This window comes from Mauremys reevesii, linkage group 15 (assembly GCF_016161935.1).
Source record: "Mauremys reevesii isolate NIE-2019 linkage group 15, ASM1616193v1, whole genome shotgun sequence".
NCBI classification, from domain to species: domain Eukaryota; kingdom Metazoa; phylum Chordata; order Testudines; family Geoemydidae; genus Mauremys; species Mauremys reevesii.
The window spans coordinates 7209702-7234565 of record NC_052637.1 but is presented as its reverse complement, the minus strand read 5'-3'; the positions used below and the strand labels follow the sequence as shown (position 1 = coordinate 7234565).

Here is a 24864-nt window from a genome sequence, read left to right as displayed (position 1 = left end):
ACGAAACTTATCCTGTTACACTGTATGCAGGGAGCCATGGCTGCAGCAGGGAATCCTTTCAAGAACCTCCGAGATGAAGCTACTTGCTCCATCTGTCTGAGTTTTTTCACGGATCCAGTGATTATAGACTGTGGGCACAATTTCTGCCGAGCCTGCATCACCCAGTGCTGGGAGGGATCAGACACAGACATCTCCTGTCCTCAGTGCAGAGAGACCTTTCCCCAGGGGACCCTGAGGCCGAACAGACAACTGGGGAACTTTGTAGAAATAGCCAAGCAGCTGAGTGTCCCAGCAGCAGCAGCAGCAGGAGGATATTTGTGCAACGCGCACCAGGAGCCTTTCAAACTCTTCTGTAACCAGGACCAAGTTCTCATCTGTGTGATCTGCAGGAGTCCCAGGCTCACCGCGCTCACATGGTGGTCCCCATAGAGGAGGCTGCCCGGGAGCACAAGGTAGGCCAACAGCTGGGCATGGGGCTGGGAGTGGGAGTGGGGCTGGAAGCAGAACCCAGGCCACAGCAGATGTGGCTGCAGTGGCGCTGGGACAGTTTTTGGGGTGGGGGTGCTGAGCTACACCCCTCTGACTCCTGTCCACGCCCCCTCACCGCCCCCAAGAGCTGGGGCCCGGAGCAGAGCCGTGGCTCCGGGAGGGCAGGGGGGATGTGGACAGCGGTAATGCCGCCGAGCAGGCCCCCAGGCCGGTAGCGTAGCTGCCTGGCCCCCCGCAACTGAGCAGCCCCCCAGGCCAGCAGCCAGGACGCCTGACGCAAAAGCTGGGGTGCTGCAGCACCCTGCACCCCTACTACCTGCACCTATGTGTGGCTGGCACTCCCTGCCCCCTGTGGGGCCTGGCCTGGTCCCCCCCATGGCCCCCCGAACATTCCACCACACTCCCCTAGGGGGGCCCGCTCCACAGTTTGGGGACCACTGGTCTAACCAGTCAAGGTGGACAAAGTGCAAGAGGGGGAGCCGAGGTACAGGGAGGCAAAGGCTGGGGATTCACAAAGGTACTTAAGTGCCTAAACTCCAGAGTGAGGTGCATACAGCTGGGGTTTAGGCACCTAAATGGCTCCACTGCAATCCCCAGAGCTATTGCCAAGCCCTGTAGGAGCCCAAACTCACTCAGAGCCTGTGTATTCAGGGTCCAAGTTCTCTCAGTACCTGTGTTACTACCTCTGGGCATGTGCACAGCTGCCTCCCTCTAGAGGCATCTATCTGGCTGCCTATTTCCTGCCAACCCATGAGCTGGGTGAAGACAGGTGTTCTCCTGCCTCTCTCACCTGCGGGGCCTGATCTGTGGGCACCCTCACAGACAAAGACAAAGGACTGGGAGGGACAGAGAGGCACTGAAGGGGCAGTGACTTGACCAAGCTCACAAAACTGCTCAGTAGCAGAACCAGGAATTAAACCCTGGCCTCCCAATACCCATCCTAGTTCTCTAGCCACTAGACCACACAGCCTCTCACCGCTCCTGTCAGGCAGGGCTTTACAATCACATTATAAACTGCTCAGCACGGCTGAGTTTTAACAGAGCTGGTGCTTGGCAGTGCCCGGCTTGAGCACTTCATATCTGATGACCGCTGGCTGCTTCCTGGAAGCAGCAGTAAAGTAACGCATTGTCAGCAGCGCTCTCAATGGGTTTGTTTACTGCTACTTTCTGATGCATAAGATGCACTGAAAGATTTCTGCTTAAAAAATTATGGTTAATCTGATTAACTTTTTCCTCAAGGGAAAAACAGGATGATGAACTCTTGTTTTCCCTGGCTTGCTGAATGCTGGTCACTTTGCTGCTCCTGAAGCAGAGTGGGGAGTCAGGGCCTGCCCAATCTCCTCTCCCAGGCCCCCTCCTGCATCCCGCCAGTGTGCTGCATCTCTTCCCCCGGGCCGGGCTGGGATTAGCGGGGGGCTGGCCTGGCGCTCCTGGGGCTGGGGACGCTGAGAGCTGTGCTGCCTGCCCGCCTGGTGCTCTGGGGCAGAGGGGCCGGCTGTCACGGTGGGTGGGCTCTGGTGGGGATGGGAAGGGCGGGGCCAGGCCTCAGACAGAAGGGGCTGAACTGGGGTCTAGCCTCCCTGAGCCAGTGATTCACGTCCTGCCCACGCATGCTTTAGAGTTTTGCTTTGGGTTTATGCATCTATTTGAACCATAAACTCGATGCAACATTCTAGGGCCCATGAAGCCCAAGTGGATTGGAACCTTAAAACGCCTGTTGGACGGAGCAATCCACTCGGGGCAGAATCCGCTGTGCTGTCTGCCACTCTCGCTTTAAGGACAAAGTGGACTGTATTAATGCCACAGTAAGATTAAAGGAAGAAAAAGTCTGATTCCCAGGACCACATTGAGTCTCAGTACCGGAGCACCTCGGAAGTGAGAACAAACCCTTTCCCCCATGCCAAACACTCGAGCACAATATTTATGAACCTTGTGAGTGTGTTGGATTTTTAACCGGGAGTCCCTTTCTCCCATTAGGCCCTGGAGTTTAATATACATTTTTTTAAAAAGTGTTTTAAACAACTCTTACCAAAATGTCCTTCCCTGTAAGTTGCTCAGCTTTCATTCTGTGACATCCAGATCTCTTCATTTACTGTTCCCTCTCATTGCATGGGAGCACAACACCCTATCCTACGCTGCTGCAAAATGGATACGACTTCAACCCATTGCCCTGTAGCACTTGGGGGATTCGCTGGAGGCAAAGGGCCGTCTGGACAAAGTCCCTAAGCCTCTACATCAGGTCTGGGGCCCCCAAGGCCTCTCTGTTACCTGACAGCATGACACATACAGCATAGAAGTAATGCAGGGCTGAGAGGCCCAGATTCTGTTGAAATGGATGGGAGCTGTGCTTTTAGATCCTCTGTGTGGCTCTGCAACACTGCACCTCTGGTGAATTACAGAAGAAGATCCTCGGAGCACATTTTCAAAAGCACCAACTGACTTTAGAGCCAAAGTCTCGTTTTCAAAGGAGATTTAGTCCTGAATCCCCAAAGGGACTTGGGTGTTTTGCTGCTCAGCATTGCAATGCCTAACTTTTAGGCACCTAGAAAATCACTAAGGACGTAAGAACGGCTGCACTGGGTCAGACCAAAGGTCCATCTAGCCCAGTATCCTGTTTTCCGACAGTGGCCAATGCCAGGTGTCCCAGAGGGACTGAAGAGAACAGGGCAATTATCGAATGATCCATCCATTGTCATCAAGTCCCAGTATCTGGCAGTCAGAGGTTTAGGGATCTCTGGAGCATGGGGTTGCATCTCTGAGCATCTTGGCTAATAGCCATTGATGGACCTGTCCTCCATGAACTCATCTAATTCTTAAACCCACTTATACTTTTGGCCTTCACAACATCCCTGGCAATGTGTTCCATGGATTGATCGTGTGTTGCATGACATACTTCCTTTTGTTTGTTTTTAAACCTGCTACCTGATCATTTCCCCTGGTTCCTGTTCTGTGAAGGGGTAAATAAACTTCCCCATTCAGTTTCTCTACACCATCCATGATTTTATAGACCTTCATCCCAATTGTCTGTTTTCCAAGCTGAACTCTCCATCTTTTTAATCTCTCCTCATATGGAGGCTGTTCCATACCCCTAATGATTTTTGTTCCTTTCGCTGTACGTTTTCCTATTCAAATCTATCTTGTTTGAAATGGGGCCAATAGAATTGCATGACATATTCAAGATGTACCATGGATTTATATAGTGGCGTTATGATATTGTCTGTTATTATCCATCACTTTCCTAATGGTTCTTAAAAGCCTGTTAGCTTTTATGAACAGATGTTTTCAGAGATGAGTCGAAAATCTCTTTCATGAGTGGTAAGAGCTCCTTTAGACCACATCACTTTATATCTATAGTTGGGATGGTGATTTCCAATGTGAATTACTTTGCATTATCAACAGTGAAATTCAGCTGCCATTTTGTTGCCCGGTCACCCATTTTTGTGAAATCCCTATGTAACTTTTTGTAGTGTGCTTTGACTCAACTACCTTGAGTAATTTTGTATTATTTGCAGACTTTGCCACCTCACTGTTTACCCCCATTCCTGATCATTTGTGAATATGTTAAATAGCACTGATCCCAGTATAGATCCTTGGGGGATCCTGGTATTTACCTCGCTCCATTGTGAAAACTGACCATTTATTCCTATCCTTTGTTTCCTGTATTTTAGCCGGTTACTGATCCATGAGATAAGGTTATCGCTTATCCCATGACTGTTTAGTTTCCTTAAGAGACTTTAGTGTGGGACCTTGTCAAAGGCTTTCTGAAAGTCTAAGTACACTATATCCAGTGCATCATCCTTGTTGACACGCTCAGAATTCTAATAGATTGGTGAGGCATGATTTTCCTTTACAAGAGCTGTGTTGATTCTTCCCCCAACAAATCATGTTCATCTGTGTCTGACAATTTTGTTCTTTATTATAGTTTCAACCAATTTGCCTGGTACTGAAATTAGGCTTTGTCTGCAATGCAGCCTATGTCGCCAAAACTTACAGTCGTTCAGAGTTGTGAATATTTCACCTCCCTGAGTGACATGAGCATTCATGTGTACAGTGCTATGTCAGCAGGAGAGCTTCTCCCGCCACCCTTAGCTTCTGCCGCTCATGGAGGTGGGTTTATTATGCCGATGGGAGAGCTCTCTCCCATCGGCATAGAGCGTCTCCTCTGCATGCGCTGCAGCGATGCAGATGTACAACTGCAGCGCTGTACTTACGACAAGCCCTTAGGCTTACTGGCCTATAATTGACAGGATTACAATGGGAGATGCTGCTGAGAGGGGTGTGTCCTAAGCCCCGCCCCCTCAGAGTTTGGTGTAGGAATGCACTGGTCTCTGTAATCCCCTCTCCTGGAGTCAAGCGTCTTAGGCATCTAAACTGTTTCTTGCACGATGGAGTTCTGCACTTGTGTCACTCCACACAAATCATCTGGGGAGAAGGCAACATAGCTTCTTCATAATGGTTAGCCTGGGGGAAGGGTGCTCACCTGGTAGGCGGGAGGCCCTGGTTCAAGTTCTCCTTCTGCCTGCTGAGGAGAAGGGATTGGAACCGGAATCTCCCACCTCTCAAGAGGCAATTGTGACGTTGCCATGAGCACCATCTGTGGGACAGCCTGAGAGGGACATGCAATCTACATAAATGTATCTGTGAGGACACACTCCCCTGACCCTCCCAGACATTGTTTTTCTTGCATCAGGAACAAATTCAAACCCGACTGAAGACCCTGAAGCAAGAGAGAGAAGAATTTCTGGAGTGGAAACAGGAGGGAGAGACGCAAAGCCAGGAATATCTGGTAGGTGCCCATTGTGATGGTCCAGCAGTTATATCAGTCAGGGTTGATATTTCTCTCTGTGTGGGGAGAGTGTCAAACCAGGGATATACACAGCACTGGCCTGATTTGGCTACATCTACACGGCACAGCTCTGGGGACAGGGTGGGAGTGACCTGCGGGGTATTTGTAGCTACACAGCACAGTGAAAAGCAGGCTGTGTCCACTCTGTGGTGTGTCGCTACACGGGCGAATGAAAGGCTCCAGCACGGGGAGGCAGCAGAGCTGCTGGAGCCTTTCCCCATTGCTGGAGTTTTTACCTGCGGTGGGCAGGCAGGAGGACACTACGCTGCTATTTTTAGCAGTGTAGATGGGGGAGGCCCTGCTCGGGGGCGTATAGACCCATGTCCGTAGGGTTTATACCCAGAGGGTTCAGGCATATCGTGACTCTACTTGCTTAAGCCACGCCTCGCCATCTACACTAAGCTGACGAGATAGCAAGTATGAAAAATCGGGACAGGGGGTGGGGGGCAATAGGAGTCTATATAAGAAAAAGCCCCAAATATCAGGACTGTTCCTATAAAATCAGGACATCTGGTCACCCTAATCTACACTGCTGTTTATAAAAAGCAACAAGGTGCCACAGGACTCTTCGTCGCTTTTTACAGATCCAGACTAACTGACTACCCCTCTGATACTGCTATTTATGCCCATGTTAGCAGGGGCATATACTGTACATACTCGACACACCATGATAACATTTGTGTAGTACAGCTGTACCTCAAATCACTTTTTAATCTAATGTCTTTATACTGGTGTAAACCCCTGACATGCGAACATTGTAAACCTAATTTAATTTGACCCTAGTGTGGTGTGTAGGGTTCACCTTGTCCAGATAAACTGAGATAAAAGGTGCTAACTAGGAGCACGGTTGAAGTTAATTCAGGGTTAGCTATGATGTATTGGATAACGCCCAGATAACCTCAAATGCTTTACCTCTTCTCCACATACCCTTACAGGGTGTGATCATGTTTGTCTATGTATATAATCCCTCTGGTCTGATTCCTCCACTGGCTTCCATTTCAACTCTAAGCACTGATCTTATTCCCCACACATCCAGCTACAAACAGTGATTTGAGGGGAGATTGTTTTCAAAGGCACGTATGGTGATTAGGTGCCTAATTCACATTGACTGTCAATAGGACTTAGGTTCCCAGTGGCTGTTTTGTATCTCAGAAATCCTCCCCCTGAATCTCCATCTATAACCACCAGACATGACTGGCTTCCTCTGGGATGATGTAATGTACAAAATGCCAGATGGAAACATGTAAGAGCTGGAGAAAAAGCATTTTGCACAGTATATGTTGTACCTGTCGTTTTGTGTGGATAACCAGCAGAACTTTCCTTCAGTCGTCTCCGCAGCTCTCTGCCAATGTATTCCTGATACGGAGTCAGACCCCCCCCTTCCAACCTTTCTGCTATTGGAAGACTCTAGATGATCAGCAGAATATACTAAGCCACCCTGACCTGAAGACTCATTATTTTAGAGAGATTGGGTGACATTTTCAAAAGTGCCTAAGTGATTTTGGAGCCTACAGTTTACAATTTTGCAAGTTGTTAAGGGCCAGATTCTCACAGGTATTTAGGAGCTTAAAATGCAGAGAGAGGCCTAGTGAGATTTTCAAAAGCAACTAAGTAGCATCTAAAATCCTCTGTAGTTAAGGGGACTTAGGCACCTAAGTGATACTGAAAATCCCTCTCAGGGCTTATATGCCTCTTAAGACACCTAAATACCTTTTAAAAGCAGCTCCTTATACATTTTTTAAATGGGTTTCAGCTCCTAAATGATTTTTCAGTTTCTGAAAATTTACCCTAAGTTCTGTTTTCAAAAGTCACTTTCAAAGAAGCTTAGGCTCCTAAGCACCAAAAGTAACTTTGAAAATGGGAATTGAACGCGTAAATCACCAAGGCGCTTTGGAACATGTTATTGATTCAGGCCAGCTGAGACTATCAGGCATGTTCTCGTGAAATCTCATCCGTATGTTCGTAGTAGGGTAATATGAAAAGAGGGCTCTAAGACGCTCCCCATGTCCCTGATAGGCTGTCCAACTTTCTCATTTGTGAAAACCGGACGCCGGAACCTGCCCTGTCTTATGCTCCGCCCCTTTCCCTTGAGGCCTCTCCTCCCACTTCTCTTTCACCCTCTCACTGTCGCTTGCTGTTCTCTCCAGCTTCCTCCCCCTGCCAGCTGAGCGGGGCTCTAGGGGTGTGTAGGTGACTGGGGCAGGGCAGGGGAGTGAGAGCCACGCTCCGGAGGTAGAGGGGTGATTGGAGAAGGATGGGGAACCTGCCCATACTTCTCTCCCCCCAGAGCCATCCCTGAGTGCTCCTCCAGGCTCCCAGCAGCAGCTGCTGCTCTTCCCAGCCCCTGGTGTTGGAAGCCAGTTACTGCAGGGAACCAGACTTCTAGTGTTCAGTCAGCAGTGCTGACACTGGACACTGCCAGGTTCCCCTTTCAAAAACTGGACATCTGGCAACCCTAGTCCCTGACCTGTCCTTTCCCTGTTTGTCCCTTCGTTACAGGGAAAGATAGAATCTGAGAGGTGGAAGATTGTGTCTGCATTGGCGCAACTGCGGCAATTCCTGGAGGAACAAGAGCGACTCCTGCTGGCCCAGCTGGAAGAGTTGTACAAGGAAATTGTGAAGCTACAGGATGAAAATGTCACCAAACTGTCTGAGGAGATTTCCCGACTCAGTGACTTGATCAGTGAGATAGAAGAGAAATGTCAGCAGCCAACAAGCCAATTCCTGCAGGTGAGACAGTTAGAGACACCCAGATCCCTGCCTAGGGAAGGGAGAGAGTCTGAGTGATTAGCTTGGTTTACTAACTTCTTGGAGAGCTTCCACTCCACAATAGAGACTGTCAGCATGTCCTTTAGCAAAACGAGGGAAAACAACATTTGACATTTCTAATATTTCCAGTGTGGAAACCATTTTGCTGTTTTAATGGCAGACGTCTTAGGCCTTTTTGATACATCATATATAAGCCCCTTTGTTTTCAGTTTAAACTGATTTTTACCAACAAATTCCTGGGTTTTACAAAAAGTATTATTCAGGGTTTTCTGATTTTCATCCTCCTTGTGTATCATTCAAATATATAAAAAATAACTTGTTTTTTTAGGAAAGTACAATACATTGCATGAGATCTCTGTATTACAACAATACATTAGTCTGTCGGTATATGCAAAGCTGCCTGCTGAAGTAAGAATGTATTGTTCTAGAAGATACACACAATAAACCAACAGGCAGGCACACAAGCTCTGAAGTGTGTGTGCATCTAGACGTACTGATGAATCTCAAGCCCACCATGAACACATTTCAAACTGTTAGCAGACAGATGGGTTAAAGATTTAACGCACTAAAATGGGAAGAAAATGAAAATCTGTAGCAGAATACGTTTCAGAACACAAGGAAGTATTCAAAAGAGTTAAAGAAACAAAAACAGGAGCAAAGGATGAAGTTGAGTGTATGCGCTGCAGATGGTGTGGCCCAATTATCAAATGTGAATATTTATAGGCTAATAGTTCTAAGACTACACCAGTAGACTGTTGGTTCAAATGAAGTTTTATTTGGGGATTAGAGATCTGTTTTCTTAAACTCAGAGGGCCATTGTTTTTTGAGTTCTGTTTTAGTTCTGCAGCAAACCACAGTGATGAACTGAATTCAAAGCATTAATCTACTGAATGCTTTTTTCCCCTGTCTTTCCATCCACCAAAATAAACCCTGATATTTTCCTAGAAAAATTAATAGTTTTTTGCACTGATTTTCATCTGTTTTTGTTGTTATAATTTTTCCTGAAAATTTATCAGTGTTTAACTAAAATAAAAATGGAAAATGAAGGGCCCTAATGATCTGGAAGCAGTAAAAGGCACAAGTCCAGTTTCTAGGAAGTGGGAGATTAGGAAAGCGAAGTTCTTTGCAGGGCCTATTAAGAAATGGGAATGAATCCAGTTTCCAGAATTGCTGACTAGAATTGCATACATGGAGAAAGGCAAACGCTGTGACACAGCAGTTGCATGTGGAAGTCAGGGATTCATGTGTCTGATCAGTCTGTTTGAGCAAGTGCCATTGGCACAGGCAAAATAGAATTTAGAAGAAGAAAACCCACAATCATGGTGCATGCTTAGCAGTCCAAGTCCATCGAAGTCTGTGAATGGACTTTTAAAGATGCAACTACATAAAACTGCATCTTGAGCTCAACTAGGGATGGCCAAGTGAGTCCTGTCCAGAGCAGGAACAATCGCCAGTTTGTGGCTCGTGGGACTGAGCTCTTTTTTTTTTTCCCCTCCCCTCTCTTTCTCTCTTCTAGGACATCAAAAGCACCTGGAGCAGGTATGTAGCTCCTTCCCACTCCCCCTTATGCTTCATGATGTTGGAAGGGGATTGGACTCCCGGGGTCAGATTTTGCAGGGTATTTAGACACCTGACATGTAGCTAGGCACTTGGTGGAATTTTCCAAAGCAACTAAATGAGTTAGGCACCTCATTGCAATCAGTGGCAGTTGGGAGCCTAGCTTGATTAGGTGCTTTTGAAAATCCCAGGAGGCACTGTTAAAAATCAGGCCTTAAGTGACTTGCCCAAGGTCACGCAGGGAGGCTGTGGCAGAGCAGGAAGTGGAATGTAGGTTTCCAGAATCCTACAACAACCCCTTAACCACTGGAGCATCCTTTCCCTCGAGATTATGCCCTTCTCTCTGAGGGGCAGCTTGTGGACCCCTTACTCTCTTTAACTCCCATTTGAGGATCTAGGCATTTAAATACTCCAGTGAGGAGGGCATTTAACTCACCAGTGGGAGTTAGAGGCTCACAACGAGCCCAAGTGAGAGCAGGCTCTGGTAGCTCATTCTCACAAAAGAAAGAAAAGATTTAGAGAATGTTTGGGGTTTTTTCCCCTCTAGGTGTGAGAAGGTGAAGTTCGAGAAACCAGTGGCCGTGCCAGAGGACCTGAGAGAGAGAGTCGGCCTCTCTTCCCAAAGAAATGTTTGTCTGCGGGAGGCTGTGAAGAAATTCAAAGGTAACTTAACAGTTATCAGGGTTCATGCTACGGTGATGGAACATCAAGATGTGCCTGTGACTGAGGAAGGAGATGGACTCTGGCCTATTAGTTCTCAGCTCATCCCAGCTAGACGTCTTTGTGGGTGGGATGGGGAGGGCTCAGGGCTGATGCCAGTTCTCCAGGCCTCCACTTGGATTGTCCCAGACCCAACCCTGGGTGTCAAAATTGGCCACTCAGAATTTCAGAGACACACAGTTACCAGATGTTTTAGAAAATGTTAAATTTAACCTCCATGGCTGGGATTTTCTAAGGGACCTAAGGGATTTAGGCACCCATCTCTCTCACTCTCTGACCATCAATGGGAGTTGGCCACCACATGGCCTCAGCCCTTTTGAAAATCCCAGAGTCTGTACCTCAAGTTCCTCCGTCTTTAAAGGAAATAATGACTACCCTACCTTGTTGTGCTAATTAGTGAATGCTGCCCGGTGCTTAGAGATCCCTGGAGGAAGGCAGGAGATGGAGAGGTGCAAGATAATATATTTTGGATGGTGATTTTACTTTAGTTTGGTCTCGCTGGAAAGGTCTCCCTATTCCAATCTGCTTCTCATTCTACAGTCTTTTCCTTCGGGCTGTATCTCAGAATTACAGCACGGTTCCATCCAGTGCTGCTGTAGCCATGTCAGTCACAGGATATTAGACAGGATGGGAGAGGTCATATCTTTTATTGGACCAACTCCTGTTGGGGAGAGATAAACTTTTCAGTGACATACCTGAAGAGGAGCTCTCAGTAAGCTCCAAAGCTTCTCTCTCAAGCACGGTTACATTAATTAACGGTAGGAATGTCACCAGAGTCAAGAGAACATGAAATCACCTCTTCCAGTCCTGCCTTTCTCTGGAGACCCAGCCCTCTGAACTGACCTCTGAGCCCAAAGGCAGAGAGAAAGGGTGAGGGCTAGATCCACAAAAGCACTTGGGGGTCTACCTGACATTTTAGGCACCTGAATCCCAGAATCAGACCCCACTGGGATTCACAAAGCCCCCTGCTCAGCTGCAACCAAAGCTTGTAGGTGCCTAAAATCACTCATCACCTCTGTTTTTGCGGTAAATGTACCTAGGCACCTATGTTTCTGCCTCTGTGCATGTGCACTGCAGTTCCAGTCTAGCTGTCCAGAAACGTAAGCCCCAGAGAGATACATGAACTGGGGAAAGAAAGGCGTTCCTCCTCCTAACTCGTCTACAGGGCCCCAGTCTGAGATGCCTGCTCTGAGCACACTTACTGGCTCAGGCCCTATATGTGAACTTACCCAAAAGAACCAGGCCCTAGAGCAGGCCTGCACAACATGTGGCCTGGGCAGTGATGAGCTGCCAAAATATTAACAACAGGTTCCCTCCTCCTCACCCCACGAGGGGGTCGTGGCTGCCTCCGCCGAACCCCTGCCCCATCCACCACCCTTCCCTGTCCCCTGACTGCCCTCTGCCGCCCCATCCAACCCCTCCTCTCATTCCTGATTGCCCCCCAGGACCCCTGCCCCATCCAGCCACCCCTTCTCCCTGTCCCCTGACCGCCCCTGGAATCCCTGCCCCTAACTGCCCCCCCCCCCCTCCACCCTCTGCTCCTTTCTGACTGCCCCCCAGGACTCTTGCCCCCATTCAATCCCCCTATTCCCTGCCCTCTGACTGCCCCACCCCTATCCACCCCCCCCCCCACAACCCACCAAACACCCCATACCACTTCCAACACCCCATCCCTGCACCCAGCCCCCATACCCCACAGCCAGGAGCCACGTGGCCAGGACAAGCACCAGCAGCGGAGCCGCGGGCCCGGGCCGACCAGCACCGAGCCACGGGGCCGGGACCAGCACCGGCGCTGCAGGGGCTGGGCCGGGCTGGAGCCGCGGGGCTGGGACCAGCATCGACGCCGCAGGGGCCGGGCTGGAGTCGCGGGGCTGAAGCTGGGGGTGCTCGGCTGGGGCCGGGACAGGACGGGGCTAGGGGTGCTCAGCCGGGCCCAGGAGCCGGGCCGGAGGGAGCCACGGGGTTGGAGCCGGACCGGGCTGGGGCTGGGGGCGCTCGGCCAGGAGTGCCAGGCTGGAGGGAGCCGCTCGGCCGGACCAGGAGCTGGGCTGGAGGGAGCCGCTGAGCCGGCCGCACCTCCCCTCCCGCCGCGCCCCAGCTTACCTGCCTGCTGCTTGTTTCAGGCTTCCCGCGAACATCTGATTCGCAGGAAGCAGTGGAGGGGGAGGAGAAGGGGGACGGAGCATTCAGGGGAGGCGGGGGACGGGGTGGAGTGCCGGAGCTTTTGTTAAATAAAGCCCATATAGAACCGGTTGTCCTCGAACAACCGGTTCTAAAACGGCTTCTAAATTTAACAACCGGTTCCTGCAAACCAGTGCGGACCGGCTCCAGCTCACCACTGGGCCCGGGGGCCGCAGGCGGCCCGCATGGGCTCGCTGTGCGCCCGTGGTGGGTGAGTAGGCAAGTGGCGGGTGAGGAAGGGGGCTGAAGAGGCAGACAGTGGCGGGGGGTGAGGAGGTGAGCCGGGGGGATAGGAGGCTGAGGAGGCGAGCGGGCGGGCAGTGGCGGGGGATGGGTAGGCGAGCCGGGGTGGGGGGGGCTGAGGAGGCGAGCGAGGAGTCAGTGGCTGACCTGTTCTACTGATCTGGTCTGGCTCCCAGCCCCTCTCCAAGGATTGCAGCTGTCTGGAGGTGCTGCCTTCAGGGGCGGCTCTAGCCATTTCGCCGCCGCAAGCACAGCGGCACACTGCGGGGGGTGCTCTGCCGGTCGCTGGTCCCGCAGCTCCGGTGGACCTCCCACAGACATGCCTGCAGAGGGTCCGCGGCATGTCGCCCCAAGCACGCGCTTGGCGTGCTGGGGCCTGGCTGGAGCTGCCCCTGGCTGCCTTCCATGCCTTCCTCATTCACACCTCGTTCATTCAACAGGGCAATTGATTACAAAGTGGGGGGAAGATCTTATTCTACTTCTAGCAAAAAGACATTTTTCTTTTACCTTAATTATACTACCTTAGGGGCCCGCTAAAACATATTACCACGGTTCAATACCACTGTTTCGGTGGGGCAGCGCGGGGGACGGTGGGTTTGTTTTCGCAGGGTGGGCGGTGCTGTGGCGGGGGGGGCAGTATTTCAGGGAGGCTGGGTAGCACTGGAGGGGTGTTGTGTTTTGGGGGGGCTTGGCGGTGCTGGGGGGGGTCAGCAGGGGTGGGGGGGTTCGGCCCTCAGCTGTTTTCTTTGGAGTAATATGGCCCTCGCCGCTTTACAAGTTGTGCAGGCCTGGACTAGGGAAAGAGAAGCTCCCTTATAACGTACAGCTCTGTAATTAGGGTACAGACCTGGGATGTGGGAGCCCCCCAGCTCAAATTCCCTGTTCCCCAGAGGGGAGGAAGGGATTCCAACAGGGGTCTGATATAGGCTTCTTCGTTGCCCCTTTTGAATCTGATCCACTGCATATAAATAATTGAGCAGAGGGACAGGCTTCTGGGTCTCCCACCTCCCAAGGGCGCGCTCTAACCACCTGGCTACAGAGACGTTCTCGTGATTTCTCTCTGCCTCCGGCCCAATGAATTATTGATTATCCCCCGTGGAACCTCTCCCCCAGGAGAGCAACTGGGCACCCCGCATCAGAAAATCCTGCAGCCCAGAGGTTAGGGCACTCCTTGAGAAGTAGATCCCATTTCAGATCCCTGCTCCCTCTGTTGGGAATCATTAGGAAAGGGACAGATAATAAGACAGAAAATATCATGTTGCCTCTGTATAAATCCATGGTACACCTACATCTTGAATACTGCGTGCAGATGTGGTTGCCCATCTCAAAAAAGATATATTGGAAAAAGTTCAGAAAAGGGCAACAAAAGCGATGAGGGGTATGGAACAGCTACCATATGAGGAGAGATTAATGAGATTGGGACTTTTCAGCATGGAAAAGAGACGACTAAGAGGGGATATGATAGAGGGCTATAAAATCATGACTGGTGTGGAGAAGGTAAATAAGGAAGTGTTCTTTACTCCTTCTCATAACACAAGAACTAGGAGTCACCAAAGGAAGTTAATCGGCAGCAGGATTAAAACAAACAAAAGGAAGTATTTTTTCACACAAGGCACAGTCAACCTGTGGAACTCTTTGCCAGAGGATGTTGTGAAGGCCAAGACTATAACAGGGTTCAAAAAAGAACTAGATAAATTCATGGAGGACAAGTCCATCAATGGCTATTAGCCAGGGTGGACAGGGATAGTGTCCCTAGCCTCTGTTTGCCAGAAGCTGGGAATGGGCAACAGGGGATGGATCAGTAGCGGAGTGAGGAATAGAGCCCAGGAGTCTTGGTTTCTAACTTCTAGACCATGCTCACTCGCCAAACTGAGTGTAATGCATTGGGTGGACTTTACACATCCCTGTGGTATGGACATTTAGTGCCACCGAGAAGGCTAATTCCCAGTGCACCAGAGAGCCCGGTGTCTCTGCAGCAGGGTTCTCCTGGTCTGAGTGGGCGGAGGAGTTCTCACCCCATGTGCTGTCCTCTCGGGCTGGGGACTTTTCACCAGGAGATGAGGGAGGAATAGGGCAGCATGGAAATGCATGAAAAGCTGAAGCTGGTGTCCCTGTTAACTTCCTCTGCCTGGTGTCTGCTGCCTCCCCTGCTCTGTTCTATTGCTGGATGTGAAGCACCCCCAGCAAGGGAGAGGGATCGGGGGAGGAGACAGCGATCCCCTCTGCCACGGATCCACAGGATTGGTGCTACGGCCTCAGCTTTGGAACAGTCTCTGGGAGGAGCCCCTTCAGTGGGCCAGACCCCCAACATCAGCCCACTCTTCCTGCAGGGTAAGCCACCTGGCTTCACCGACTCCTGAGGCTGGCCCTCTGGGCCTTCCGCCCTCCTGCCTCACAACCTGAGCTGTGTTCAGTGCGTCCAACTGAGACAGACCCCTGAGGGAGACTTCTGTGATCTTAGGGAGAAACACACCTCTGCAAGCACCTGCAGCGACATTCAGCCACTGCTGTCACTATCAAGCAACTGGGTTTTAGTCCACTGCTCTGCACCACAGCACAGGGAGACCTTGGTTAGCACAGAGAAATGAAGGTTACAGGATAATCCCTTCTGGGTAGCCGGTGCCCAGCCCTGCCGTGCAAACCCATTGTTCTAGCTCTGTCTCCCTCCCCATCTAATCTGCTTTCTCCGACTCCCAGGTGTGCCCCCGACATAGGCGCCGATTCTGTAGTTGCTCCGGAGCTAGAGCACCCACGGGAAAAAATAGTGGGTGCTCAGCACCCACTGGCATGGATCAGATCCTCCCTTTCCTCCCCTCCTACCCGCCAGCAGCCCCACCGATCAGCTCCTTCCGCTCCCTCCCAGCACCTCCTACCCACCCCGATCATAGAATCATAGAATCATAGAATTCAAGATCAGAAGGGACCATTATGATCATCTAGTCTGACCTCCTGCAAGATGCAGGCCACATAAGCCGATCCACCCACTCCTTAGCAAGTGACCCCTGCCCCATGCTTCGGAGGAAGGCGAAAAACCTCCAGGGCCATTGCCAATCTTCCCTGGAGGAAAATTCCTTCCCGACCCCAAATATGGCGGTCAGCTGAACCCACTGGCATGGATCAGATCCTCCCTTTCCTCCCCTCCCACCCGCCAGCAGCCCCACCGATCAGCTCCTTCCGCTCCCTCCCAGCACCTCCTACCCACCCCGATCATAGAATCATAGAATCATAGAATTCAAGATCAGAAGGGACCATTATGATCATCTAGTCTGACCTCCTGCAAGATGCAGGCCACATAAGCCGATCCACCCACTCCTTAGCAAGTGACCCTGCCCCATGCTTCGGAGGAAGGCGAAAAACCTCCAGGGCCATTGCCAATCTTCCCTGGAGGAAAATTCCTTCCCGACCCCAAATATGGCGGTCAGCTGAACCCCGAGCATGCGGGCAAGACTCTCCAGCCAAACCCTCTGGAAAAGCTTATATCATACCAGGCACATAATTGACCTATTGACTAAGCCCGTTATCCTATCATACCATCCTCCATAAACTTATCTAGCTTAATCTTAAAGTCATGGAGGTCCTTCGCCCCACTGTTTCCTCGGTAGACTGTTCCAGTATTGCACTCCTGATGGTTAGAAACCTTCGTCTAATTTCAAGCCTGAATTTCCTGACTGACAGTTTATATCCGTTCGTCCTCGTGTCCACATTAGCACTGAGCTGAAATAATTCTTCTCCTTCCTGGTATTTATCCCTCTGATATATTTAAAGAGTGTAATCATATCTCCTCTTATCCTTCTTTTGGTTAAGGAAAACAAACCGAGCTCCTCAAGTCTCCTTTCATACGAAAGGCCTTCCATTCCTCGGATCATTCTAGTGGCCCTTCTTTGTACCTGTTCTAGTTTGAATTCATCCTTCTTAAACATGGGAGACCAAAACTGCACACAATACTCCAAATGAGGTCTCACTAACGCCTTATATAACGGGACTAGCACCTCCTTATCCCTACTAGAAATACCTCGCCTAATGCAACCCAAGACCGCATTAGCTTTTTTAACGCCACATCACATTGCCTACTCATAGTCATCTTGCGATCAACCAGGACTCCTAGGTCCTTCTCCTCCTCCATTACTTCCAACTGGTGCGTCCCCAGCTTATAACTAAAGTTCTTGTTAGACATCCCTAAATGCATAACCTTACACTTCTCACTATTGAATTTCATCTTGTTACTAATACTCCAGTTTACAAGGTCATCTAAATCTCCCTGGAGAATATCCCGATCCTCTTCCGAAATGACAATACCCCCAACTTGGTGTCATCCGCAAAACTTTATCAGCCCACTCCTACTCTTGGTTCCCAGGTCAGCAATAAATAGATTGAATAAAATCGGACCCAAACCGAGCCTTGAGGAACTCCACTGGTAACCCTCCAACCGGACAGTTCCCCTTCAATACTACCCTCTGCAGTCTCCTTTAACCAGCTCCTTATCCACCTCTGGATTTTCATTTCGATCCCCATCTTTTCCAATTTAACCAGTAATTCTTCATGCGGTACGTATCAAACGCCTTACTGAAATCCAGATATATGAGATCCACCGCATTTCCCTTGTCTAAAAATCTGTTACTCTCTCAAAGAAGGAGATCAAGTTGGTTTGGCACGATCTACCTTTCGTAAATCCATGCTGTAATCTATCCCAGTTGCCATCGGCCTCATGCTCCGAACCACTCTCTTTTTAAGATTTTTCCATGACTTTGCATACTACAGATGTTAGACTAACAGGCCTATAATTCCCGGGTCACTTTTTTCCCCTTCTTGAATATAGGAACTACATTAGCTAATCTCCAGTCAGTCGGTACAATCCCGAATTTAGGGATTTATTAAAGATTATCGCTAATGGGCTAGCAATATCCTCGCCAATTCCCTTAATATTCTAGGATGAAGATTATCCGGGCCCCCTGATTTACTTCCGTTAAGATGTTCAAGTTTGGCTTCTACCTCAGATACCGTAATGTCTACCCCCATATCTTCATTCCCATCGGTCCCTCTATCACTATTCCTTAGCCCTTCATTAGCCTCATTAAAGACCGAGGCAAAGTATTCGTTCAGATATTGTGCCATTCCAAGATTATCCCTAATCTCCACTCCATTTAAAGTTTTAAGCGGTCCCACTTCTTCTTTCTTGGTTTTCTTCCTATTTATATGGCTAAAAAACCGTTTGCTATTGGTTTTAATCCTTCGCTAGGTCCATCTCCACTCGCTTTGCCTTTCTCACAGCTTCCTGCATCCTCTGACCTCAATAAGGTAGGTTTCCTTGCTGATCCCTCCCATTTTCCACTCCTGGTACGCTTTCTGCTTTTTCTTAATGACCCCTCTAAGACGCTTGCTCATCCAGCTCGGTCTAAAACTGCTACCTACGAGCCGTTTCCCCCTTCTCGGGATACATGCCTCTGACAACTCCTGCAACTTCAACTTGAAGTAACCCCAGGCGTCATCTGCCCTTAGATCCCTAAATATGTTAGCCCAGTCCACTTCCCTAACTAGTTGCCTTAATTTAGTAAAATTAGCCCTTTTGAAATCATACACCCTAGTCTCAGATGCACTATTGATTATCCTCCCATTTATTTGGAAACGAATTAGCTCATGATCACTCGAGCCAAGGTTGTCCCCTACAACAATGTCCTCAACAAGGTCCTCGTTACTCACCAAAATTAAATCTAAAATGGCATCCCCCCTCGTCGGTTCAGCAACCACTTGATGAAGGAATTCATTAGCTATCACGTCTAGGAAAAGCTGAGCCCTATTATTATTACTAGCATTTGTTTCCCAATCTATATCCGGGAAGTTAAAGTCCCCCATGATCAAGCAGTTCCTATTAGTGTTTACCTCCTTAAAAACATTAAAGAGCTCTCTATCCATCTCTAAGCTAGATCCTGGCGGTCTATAGCACACCCCAATCACTATCCTGGATGAGGCTCTGGTAGTTTTCTTCCCCAATGTGACCATTGCCCAAACAGACTCTGTATTGTCCATTGCAGCGCTAGTTATCTCATTACATTTTACCTCATTATTGATATACAGTGCTACTCCCCCACCTTTACCTTTGCATCGGTCTTTCCTAAACAGCACATACCCTTCCATACCTGTACTCCAGTCCTGGCTACCGTTCCACCATGTTTCTGTTATTCCTACGATATCCGGTTTCAATTCCCGGACCAGGACCTCCAGTTCCTCCATTTTGTTACCAAAGCTTCTCGCATTGGTGAACAAACATCCTAATTTTTCCCGTTGGGCTCCTCTCACTCTTTTCACCCAACTCGGTAGGGACACAGTACTTCCAGTATGACTTGTAGATCTAGAATCTGTCCCCCCCCTCTTTCTTACACGTAACCGCCCCCCTCTGGCTATATCTGTTGTTATCTTGTTGTCCTCACTCCCAATGTGAAAATTTGGCGTGGAGAGCACTAGGACCTCTCCCGACCGTCTCCCCCCAGTGTCTAGTTTAAAGCTCTTTTAATCAGATGAGCCAGCCTCCCTCCTAGAAGTCTACTTCCTTCCCTACTTAGGTGGAGCCCATCCCTTGAGAACAGTTGTCTGTCCCCAAAAGCCTCCCAGTGCCCATACATCCCAAAGCCCTCCTTGTAACACCACTCCCTCAGCCAACTATTAATCATCACGATCCTCTCACCCCTTTGGCGTCCTTCCCTAGGGACAGGTAGAATCCCACTGAAGATCACCTGCGCCTCAATTTCCTTGAGCGTCTTACCCAACCTGGCATAGTCTCCCTTGATCCTCTCTAGCGAGAATCTAGCCGTGTCATTCGTTCCCACATGAAGGATGATCAAAGGGTTCTTACCCGCTCCTCTTAGGATCCTTTTCAACCTCAGGTCCACTGTTCAGTGGTGGGAGGGGAGGCAAGGGAGAGGAGCAGGAAGAGCAGGAAGAGGCGGGGTATGGTGGAGATGTGGGGGAAGGGGTGGAGTGAGGGTGGGGCCTGGGGCGGAGCGGGGGTTAAGCCAGGGCTGGCGCTTCCATTTAGGCGACCGCACCAGGATTTGGGGTGGCAGTCGCGGCGGGGGTCCTTCCGCGCTCCGGGTCTTCGGTGGCAATTCTGCGGCGGGTCCTTCACTTGCTCCACGACCCGCCACCGAAGTGCCCTGAAGACCGGGAGCACGGAAGGACCCCCCCACCAACGACAGGGATTGTGGCAGGACCCCCGCCTAGGGCGCCAAAAACCCTGGCGCCACTCCTGGGTTAAGCACCCCCAAGGAAGTCAGCTCCTCTGCCCTCACTGCTTCCTGCAGCCAACACATAACTTCTGCTTCACCCCTCCCCCACCCAAGTCCTTTGTTCCCGAGCTGGGGCGATGGAGCTCAGCCACAGAGGCGGGGAAATCCATAGCTCTCCGGGGTGCTGGTTGCTATTTTTCTATGTCCAGGCAATTGGATTTGCCATTGTCTTCTGAGGACCTCAGGCCCCAGACAGCGACATGGGCAGCTTAGCCTGCCCTGAGAGCAAACACTCCCTTTTCACTCACTAGGTAACAACACTGCATATAGGGAAACTGAGGCACATATTGGCTTCATAAAAAAATTCCAAAAAAAATCTCAGTTTGTCACACACCCACCCCCAACAGTACCTCCTAGATGCCTGGCGGGAACGAAGGGGAATTTCCAGCTCAGCTTCAGCTAACAGGCAGCTCCCCAGGACTGACACTCAGGATCCACCTCAGCCAGCCCGGGGCTACTGGGGAGCGTGATAAATGGTCCTCACCTCCCCCAGGGCTGAGCTCTGCCTGGAAGGGTCTGTCTGCACTGCAGAGTGAACCCTGGGGATCGGCACCCAGGTGAGCCTGGGCTGGGTGCAAGGAGCCATGCTGCTGAGCCTGACCTCACTTACTGTGTCCTCACTGGTGCTGCTGAGTCTCTAGGACTTCTCAGAGCACATCCCATGGCTGATGGTGCCACCGTAAGCTGAGCTATTCTGTGTTTCTTTCCCAGTGATTCGTGGGGTACCTGGTCTGTCTTTCACAGGGGAATTGTGGGAAGGCCCTGGAGGGCTATTTTCCCTCAGGTCAGACTGGCAGTGACGTTGTGGGGGAGGGTTTTCATCTTCCTCTGCAGCATGTGGATGTGGGTGACGTACCAGGATTGTTTGGGGGTATCCCACTGAATCATTTCCCTGCATTGTGGGGCCTCAGGCACTGGTACCTCAGTGTCTCCTCTTCTCTGCCTGCGGCACATAAATAGTCCAGTCTGCTGTAGGCTGTCACGCTTTGGGCTAATGTTGGGGGTTGGGTTAGGTGGGTGCTGGGTGGGGTTGGTGGCCTCTGCTATACGGGGATCAGATTAGATGACCTGGTTCCCTTCTGGCCTTAGACTCTGACTGTCATCACTGGAGTGGTTTAGCCTGCACAGAGGCGCCGACTTGACCCTTGCTCCACCCTGGGCCGCACCCCAACTGCATCCAATCCCCCCACCCCTGCCCCATCTCTTCCTGCCCCACTGTATTCTGCCCCCTCCCCCACCTCTTCCTGCCCCCACTCCTCCCCCTCACCCCCAGAACCTCCTGCCCACCTCTGAACAACAGATCCATGGCAGGAGAAAGGCGTTGGGAGGGAGGGGGAGGAGCTGATCGGTGGGGCCTGTTGGCAGGTGGGAGGTGCTGTGGGGTGAGGGGGAGGAGCTAATTGGCAGGACCTGCCTGTGGGTGTAGAGCACCACTATTTATTTTCTGTGGGTGCGTCAGCCCCGGAGCACCCATGAAGTTGGTGCCTATGCTGGGTGGAAAGCACCCCTGAACTCAGATGAAGAGTTTATGCATCTGGACAGGAAGGGCATTAGAGTTAGCAGCTGTGTAAGTGCCTGGGTTAACTCTGCAGTGAGGTCAGACCTTAACACTCTTCTCCTGTGTGTGTCTCTCTCCCCCTTGCAGTGCAGGCCACTCCGGATCCAGACCTGGCAAATCCTTGTTCCATCATGTCCACCAATAAGAGTGTGATGCCCGAATACACAGAATGTTTTAAGAAAGCGAAGAGGTTTCACCCTGCTGCCTGTGTGCTGGGCTATAAGGGCTTCACCTCAGGGAGTTGTTACTGGGAAGTGGAGGTGGGGAACAAAGATGGGTGGGTTTTGGGCATTGCCAAAGAGTCTGTGATACGTGAGGGAGCGATAAGCTGTACACCAGAGGAGGGGATCTGGGCTTTGCAGAGTACAGGGAATGAGTACTGGGCCCTCACCTCCCCTAAAACTGCTCTGGGCCTACATCGGAGCCTCAGTAACATTGGGGTTTACCTAGGTTATGAAGGGGAGAAAGTTACATTTTATGACATTACATCTTCTGGCAGAGAGCCCATCTTTACTTTCACATCCTCTTTCACTGGGAAGATCGTCCCCTTCTTTGGGAGCCGGTATGTCAAATATCGTCTAAGTTCACTGACAGGCTTTTCATTAAGTGGCAGGAAGCCCCCCACAAGCTGAAGGGCAGGAGAGGGAAGTAGCCCAGGGGAAGGAACTGTCAGTTCAAGTGGTTCACCACTATCCTCAGGGCCCCTGGGCTGGGACCTGGAGTAGAGGGTGGGCCCAGGTCCCTCCCTCTCCACTCCCCTCCTCTAGGACACTAGTGAGGCAGTTAACATTCCGCTGCAGGAGCAAGAAATGGTTCCCTGACAGCCTCCCCCCCCCAAAGAAGAGAAAGCGCAAGACCCATCAAAATAGTGCTGGCAATTTGCCACAGTAATATACACATTACAGCTGTCACACTTTGCTATTCTAATCACAGTCTTGCCAGCCTCCAGCATTCACAAACTATGTCAGGCCCCCCACAATCAGGAGATTGGCTTAAATATCTTTTTAAATGTTGTGTTATTTTTCTTTGCCTTTTGGCTTCCCAGCTTTCAGGGTGTTCTTGTTTCCGGTTTTCAGTCTTTGCTACACTAACATGAAGGCTGGAAATGTATCTGTAATATACTCTGAGCTCCCTCAAATCTATCTACTCCAGCAGCTGGGACTGTAAGAAAAACACCAAGTGCTGCGAGACTCGCAATAAAATGGTGAGGGGAACAAGACTGAGTTGCTCAGCATTATGCTGCTGAATGGAGTTTCTCGACCCTCTTCCATGCCTGTCTCTGTAACTCTGGGATCCTCCAGACACACATGAACTGGCCAACCAGCAGACACCAGGAGCCACACTCAGGGTCACCGCAGCATCTGCCTGTCTTAGGGCAGGTCTACACTTAAAATACTGCACCGGCGGTGCTACGTCCCTGTAATGCTTAAGTAAAGACACTCCTACGCCAACAGGAGAGCTTCTCCCATCAGTGTAGTTAATCCACCTCTCTGAGAGGCGGTAGCTATGGCAAGGGGAGAAGCTCTCCCGTCAACGTACCGCTGGCTACACCGGGAGTTCAGTCGGTACAACTGCGTGAAAAATCCACACCCCTCTGTGAACACAGTTGTACCGACTGAACTCCCGGTGTAGCCAGCGCTACATTGACGGGAGAGCTTCTCCCCTTGCCATAGCTACCGCCTCTCACAGAGGGGTGTGGATTTTTCACCGCCCTGAGTGATATAGTTCTACCAGTGGACGTTTATAGTGTAGACCTGGCCTAAGTTCTGACTGACTTAGGGTCATCCATCAAAGTCCTCTGCTCTTTACTTATGAATATAAAAAACATAGTGGTGTTTCCCTCTCCCCCCAGTTCCCGAGCTCAATGCTCCTCTTTTGCTCTGTTTGGTTATTTGGATGCTGTAGATTCAGCTGAGTAAATTCACAGAATAAAGTTTATTTCTATCTTCTGGTCTTGGACTTTGTCCCAGGAGTATTGGATCTGTACGGCTCTGCCCTGAAAGGCTAGACAGACCGATGAGCAAAAGCCTGGAAGGGGCTTGAAGAAAAGCCGCTGGGTAACTTTAAGCGAAAGCACTTAAGCAAAGCTTGAGGACTGAGTAAATAAAATCAAAGAATCAAGCGATGCTTTCCCGGGAAAGAAAAGAAGCAACAACATCCTCGCTGTGAAAGAATCCATTAGCAACCTCCAGCTGCCAGGGAACAGAAGGAAACTGGCAACTCACGTTATCAACTACAGAATATTATGGGGTGGCACTTAGCCGCACTGTTGTGTTGCAGCAGCATTTCTCTCCCAAACCAAATGATCCCTTTTTCTTTAAATTCACATTCACAATCTGATTGGCTAGATACCTGATACGCCATCCGAGAGCACAGGGTAGGGTCAAGGGTACAAAGCTGGAGTCATTTGGTCAAGGGATTTGTGAGATACAGCCCCTCCCAACACAAGCTGTTTTTAAAACACTGTGGGCTAGGCATGGAATGCCAGCAGGATCCTGTCCATGGCTGGTTGAGGGGGACTCCCAGCACACGCTGTAGCCTACAGGAGATGCCCTGGGCTGGAAGGCAGAAGAACTCAATCTCTTCTGCTGTGGCTTCTCAGCAGTTTGTACTGGCTGAGGCATCACACCCTTAGGAGATACTCGTCATCACTACCCCCTTTTTGCAGATGCGATAAGAGGATGCAGAAGGTGACCTCAGACAAAGCGGAAGATGATTCATAGATTCCAAGGCCAAAAGGGGCCACTGTGATCTTTTAGACTGATTTTCTAGTCTCCTGTGTCACACAGGCCACTGAACTTACCCCAAATAATTCCTAGAGCATCAGTTTGATTTATTTTTCCCAAATCTTGATTTAAAACTTATCAGTGACAGAGACTCTACCACGCCCCTTGGCAAATTGCTCGAGTGCAGGGGTCTCAACCATGCGGTCTGCGGGCCGCGTGCGTTAGAAATGTACACCTTACTGCCAGGTCTCTGTCCAATACAGCAGACCCACACCTCAATCACTGAACCCCTCGGCCTTTGGAAACGAACCTACCAGCTCAACTAGCCACACAGGCCAGTAGTTCAGGCTTGGTGCATGGCCCAGCTGCACAACACTGAAACAAGGGTGCAGTTGACTCAGGCTTGGAGCATGGCAGACACCAGGCCGGTTCAGTGCATGGAACAAGCACAGCCCTGAGACTGGGGGCAGGGGAGGTAGCTTTGAAGAGGTCAGC

General features: G+C 50.3%; 1 pseudogene; it reads left to right on the top strand.

Moving 5' to 3' along the window:
• On the top strand, positions 1 to 23161 carry LOC120383933 (annotated as a pseudogene).
• The last annotated feature ends 1703 nt before the right edge of the window (positions 23162 to 24864 follow it).